This window comes from Phocoena phocoena, chromosome 1 (assembly GCF_963924675.1).
Source record: "Phocoena phocoena chromosome 1, mPhoPho1.1, whole genome shotgun sequence".
NCBI lineage: Eukaryota > Metazoa > Chordata > Mammalia > Artiodactyla > Phocoenidae > Phocoena > Phocoena phocoena.
This window is the reverse complement of record NC_089219.1, coordinates 143,438,780-143,444,633: the sequence shown is the minus strand read 5'-3', so window position 1 is coordinate 143,444,633 and position 5,854 is coordinate 143,438,780. Positions and strand designations below refer to the sequence as shown.

General features: G+C 47.3%; 1 pseudogene; it reads right to left on the bottom strand.

The window, feature by feature from the left end:
* Positions 1 to 1,982: 1,982 nt before the first annotated feature.
* Positions 1,983 to 2,921, bottom strand: LOC136118011 (solute carrier family 52, riboflavin transporter, member 2 pseudogene; annotated as a pseudogene).
* Between the last annotated feature and the right edge of the window lie 2,933 nt (positions 2,922 to 5,854).

The window sequence follows — 5,854 nt, the reverse complement described above, 5'->3', positions numbered from 1 at the left end:
TAAATCACCAATTAGATTCTCTTGAAATTCTAATTTATTCTTTCCTCACTTTCCTCTTCCTTTTCCTAATCTTCTCTTCTTCCTTCTCATATACTTCCCTTTTCTTCTCTTTCAAACCTCTGCTTTTTTGGATCATGGTAATAATTATAGCTACCTATTATGTGCACTGCAATGTAATTTTTTAAGGGCAGGACCCGGGTTCAAATCTAAGCCGTCCTGACTCCCTAACTCCATATCACGTTGCCTCCTATTGAAATCCAAAGGAAGAAACTAATGTTTGATTTTTTCCTGTTTAAGTGCAAATTGCAAAAATGCTTGTGATGTTTCCATGTCATTTTGATTGGCATTCAAACAAAAGAAAACCAAACCCAAAGTAATCATATCTTCCAGGTTTTCCAATGTCAAATGGCATTGCAATATGTGAAACAAAGATTCAGAAATAATCTTCACAATCAGAATACAAATACAAGCTAGAGAAGCCAAATGCATCAGCTGTTGAAAACAAAGGACTGACCATAAGCCACAGAACATTTACATTCATGTTTCCAAATAGCTCTCATTCATTATACACTTAGATATAATTCTCATCTTCAGCTGAATTTAAAATAGGAGAAATTTCCCACTTGTTAGGCTAGCAGTGTTGAATCAAAAAGCAATTTATATTTTGTTTAAAAGATAAAGGTGCTTTAAGGCTTCCCTGTATAAATGTGGCAGAGATTCAGCATCAACAAATCCTCCCCACTATCTTGACAATGTTGGTTTCTTCAGTAAATTGCAAACAAATTAGCAACTTTTCTTGTTATGTTAATATTTTGGCAATGATGACTGTCATTCACTGTGGATCTAATCTTTTGAAAGTCTTTCCATCAAGATTTCTGGAGAAAATAAATTGTGTTAGTTATTACAAAGCTTAATTAGAGCTCAACTAATTGGCAATTCACATCTAAAGCTTGATTACATATGCCATCTACTATCTTTGTCTAATAAGTGCTCTTTAAAAATAAGTTATGAACGTCAAATTCACATAACATAAAAAGAATCATTTTAAAGTGAACAATTTGGTGGCATTTAGCACAATCACAATGTTGTGAAACCACCACCTCTATCTAGTTCCAAAACATTCCCATCACTCCAGAGTAAAACCCCTATCCATTAAACAGTTTCTCCCCATTCCTTCCTCTCCCCAGCCTCTGCCAACCACCATTGTGTTCTCTCTGGATTTAATTCTTCTGGATATTTCATATAAATGGAATCATACAATATGTGACGCTCTGTGTCTGATTTCTTTCACTCAGTGTTACGTATTCAAGGTTCATCCACACTATAGCATGTATCATATTTCATTCCTTTTTGTTTTCAGCTTTACTGAGGTATAATGGACAAATAAAATTGTAATATATTTAAAGGGTACAATGTGATGATTTCATATCCATATACATCGTGAAAGAATTCCCACAATCAAGTTAACATGTCCATCACCTCCATCACGTTATATATTTATCTTTTTTGTGTGTGCTTGTGAGAACACTTAAGATCTACTCTCTTAGCAAATTTCAAAATATACAGTACAGTCTAATCAACTATAGTCACCATGCTATACATTAGACCCACAGAACTTATTCACTTTATAACAAAGTTTGTACTCTTCACCCATCTCTTCTCATTTCCCTCACTGCCCCCCACCCCAACACCTGGCAACCATCATTCTACTCTGCTTCTTTTGAGTTTTTCTTTTTTTTGAATAAAAATGCTTTATTGTACAAATCCCACACAGATCCCAGGCCCGGGGCCAAGTCCACATCCCCAGCTTGGCTTTGGCTTCGAGCCTGCTCTGTGGTCCCCAGATTCTCCTGTGGAGAGCGCAGGCGTCCTACATCATGCTGTGTGTGGAGTGGGCCTCTATGGGCCATGGGCACTCAGGCACTGTGGCCGCCCCAATCTGAAGACAGGTGGGGTGGAGCAAAGTCCCCACCTGCCCAGGTTTAGAAGGCACATTGGGCCACATGGTTCTTCCTGCTGGGGAACGCGTGGTAGATGGTGAGAGGGAATATGACAACAGCGCTGAAAAGGGAGCCCACCTGGATGGCCAAGCCTGCCGCCAGCAGTGACAGCTCCCCACTTCCCCATCCCCCCCGTGCAGCAGGGAGCTGGCAGCCACCTTCACGTATGAGAACATGCCCAGACACAGAATCTACACCACCACCACAAGGACCACCCCTGCAGAGGTGCCCACCAGGGGTGGGCAGGGGCTCAGGATTGCCAGCACCATCAGGCAGGCCCCAAAGAGCATGCCCAGCAGAGAGAGACTGCCCAGCCCTGCCAGGGACCTGTATAGAACGCCCATGGTCAGGAAGCAGGTGAGGCGGCACTGCCCAGCACCACGGCCAAGTGGTAGGCCAGGTGTCTGTAGGGCGGGCAGAACCAGCTCTGCACAACAAGCAACCCATCCTTGGTCAGAGCGTTGGTGGTGGCCAGCAGGCCCAGCAGACAGGCACCACCGATGGGCTGCAGGGTCTGGGCTGGGGGTGATGCCTGCCAACTGGCCGGGTAGCTCCTGCCGCGCCAGGCCTCTTCCTCCATTCCTGGGGCTCCCATTCGCAGGCCAGGCCCTGGGCCCCTTGTGGGTACAGCTGGCGGTGACAGCAACAGCAGCAGGAGACCCTAGAAGGCGGCAGCAGGATGGGGGCCCCCTCGCCCTTGCCTGGGGCCGACTGCTGCCACAGAGTCACCACCAGCAGCAGACCCAGGGTGTCCAGCGCCCCAAGCACAGAGAGGTAGGAGGGGAGACTCCAACCCTCGGGGAGGTCTTTTACCACCCCCAGGCAGCCACCCGGATCCTGTGACGGCAGCCCATGAGCCATGCCAAAGAGGGCTGCCAGCAGGTGGGTCAGCACCGGAAGGCCCAGTGGGGGTGCCGCCATTCAGCCCAAGGCTGGGACATCCAGGACAGGGCCAAGGTCACAGCCAGCTCCTCTGTCTTCACCTAGGGCCAAAGAAGATGCTTCAGGCTCTGCTGGGGACAGAAGACCCCGTCAAGCAACACCACATGGCAAGGCCGTCAGGCAGGGGGTCAGGAAGGCGCCACAGCCCCAGGGGAGGATGATGAAAGAGGGAGGTGGCCTTCGGGTCCGACCTCCCGACACCACCACCACACTCACCCTCACATCACGGAACAAAGACTCCGGGACAGGATCTGCCCTCAAGCGCCACGCAGAGCTCTGCGGCTTCTGTGAGACGCGTGACCCCCGGGCCGAGTGGGGCCTGGGGGCGTTGCCGCGGCGGGCACCGCCCCTCGCTGCGTCAGGCGGCGGCGCAGAGAGGTCTAGGGCACGCACCCGTCTGCCCGCCCGGGTCCACGCTCCCTGTCGGGCCCCTGCGCTCCCTGACCCGGCGGCAGGCCTGCCCGCCGAGCTTCGAGGGCGCCGCCTCTCGCCCAGGGTCGCGGCTCCGTCCCAGAACCAGTGGGGGCGGAAAGCGCAGCCAGGCAGGTGAGAGGACTCCAACTTGCCGTCCTGGACTCAGGGAAGCCCTGGGCCGGCGCGCCCCCGGCATGGTCCAGCGCCCATGTGAGTTTGAGATATATATATATTTTTTTGTTTGTTTTTTTAAAAGATTCCACTTTTGAGTGATATCATGGCTTGTCAAAGATTAATTGAGCAGGTATATGTGGGTTTATTTCTGGGGTCTCGTATTCTACTGTTCTGTTCCATCCATCTGTGTATCTGGTTTTATGCTAATTTCACGCTGTTTTGATTACTAGAGCTTTTGTTTTTTTTTTGGCGGTACGGGGGCCTCTCACTGCTGTGGCCTCTCCCGTTGCGGAGCACAGGCTCCGGACGCGCAGGCCCAGCGGCCATGGCCCACGGGCCCACGGGCCCAGCCGCTCCGCGGCATGCAGGATCCTCCCGGACCGGGGCACAAACCCGCGTCCCTTGCATCGGCAGGCGGACTCTCAACCACTGCGCCGCCAGGGAAGCCCGATTGCTAAAGCTTTGAAACATGGTTTGAAATCAGGCCCTGTGATGCCTCCAGCATTGTTCTTTTTCAAGATGGTTTTGTCCATTCGGGGTATTTTGTGGTTCCATACCAATTTTAGAATTGTTTTTTCTATTTCTGTGAAAAAAGCTATTGGAATTTTGTTAAGGATTGAATTGAATCTGTAGATCACTTTGAGTAGTATGAACATTTTAACAGCATTAATTCTTCCTATCCATGAGCACTAAATATCTTTCCATTTATTTGTGTCTTGTTAAATTTCTTTCATCAGTGTTTTCTGGTTTTCAGTGTACAGATCTTTCGCTTCCTTGGTTAAATTTATTCCCAAGTATTTTATTTTATTTTTGATGCTCTTGTAAATAAGATTGTTTTCTGAATTTCCTTCCCATAGTTTGTTGTTAATATATAAAAAAATGCGACTGATTTTTGTATATTGATTTTCTATCCTACCACTTCACTGAATTTATTAGTTTCAAACAGTTTTTTTTTTTTTGGTGGAGACTTTATGGTTTTCCATATATGATATTCCATCTGCAAACAGGAACAATTTCACTTCTTCCTGTTTGCTTTGGATGCCTTTTAATTCTTTTTCTTGCCTAATTGCTCTTTTGGGCTGCTTGGACGATCCCAGGCAGCACCTAGATGCTAGCTAACCAGGTGCCAGAACTTCAGACAGCAGCTAGTGACATATGCAGTCAAATTTCTCCCAGAAAAAACTGGGAGGTGGGCGATTTTGTCTGCTTCCTCTGTGTTGAGCCTGGGGAGATAGCCATGGGGAGTGCCAGCACACCCATTTAAGAACTGCTCTGTGTGCTATAGATCTTGGGACTATAGCAAGCTCCATTGGCTCTCAGAGGTAAATGATTTGCGGGCCCTTGGGTGGCGGCCTTAAAAGTTGGAGTGCTATATGAGTAGTCCAAACGCTTCAATTCTTAGGAAGAAGCTAGAATCACTCCTGATTGTAAGGGGCTGTGCTGGAGGTGGGGTTTATGGTGAAAGTGTGTTTTAGCCTGTCCCACCTGCTTTGATGTGGATCCTTTTTCAGTCACCTGAAGTGTAGGGGTTACTCAACGAGTTTATGGATTTCTCTCAGAGGAAACTGCTCTGAGTGTAGCTACTCATTTGGTCCGTGTCAGGAGGGAAATGTCCTATGTCTCCATCTTTGTGATATCATTCCAGAATTATCCCTTCATTCCTTTTTATGACTAAATAATATTTTATTGTATGGTTCTACCAAGTTTTGTTTATTTATTCATTCATTGATGGACATTTGGGCTGATTCCACCTTTTGGCTATTGTGAATAGTGCTGCTCTAATAAGTGTTTTTAAAAATCGTTCTTATCAAAGCTGTGTAGGCACATAGTTTTCAGAGTCAAATAGTTTCACAAGGCCTCTTATGAAAAGTAGCAGTTCCCTGAACAATCTTCCTTTACTGCTGAGTTTCTTTGCTCCCTAAAGGTTGGTGGGAATAGGAACTACTCAGAGCCATGTGTGATGTTTGGAAATTGTTCTGCTCCTTTTTCTTAGTTCTTTCCTTGGCCTTTCACACATGTGCCAACCAGTGCTCTGCGTGCAAGGCCTCCAGGGCTCAGGTGCTCTCTCTCCACGTGGTGCCTCCTCTCCTGTTCTTGGCCCTGCAAATTCTAATCATCTAGGCCTCCCTCAACTCAGTCTCTGTCTCCTCAACTTTGGGCTCTGTTTAGTGTCCCCCAGCCCCCCAGCCCCTTCCTTGCAGCCTGGAAATTGCCTGAGTCTGGTCCACCTGTATGGCTTGTAGATACTGTGAGAGGTGATGAAGGTACATGCTCTTAAGTATTAAAACCTTTCTGTATCATCTGAGATGTCAAATTATCATTTG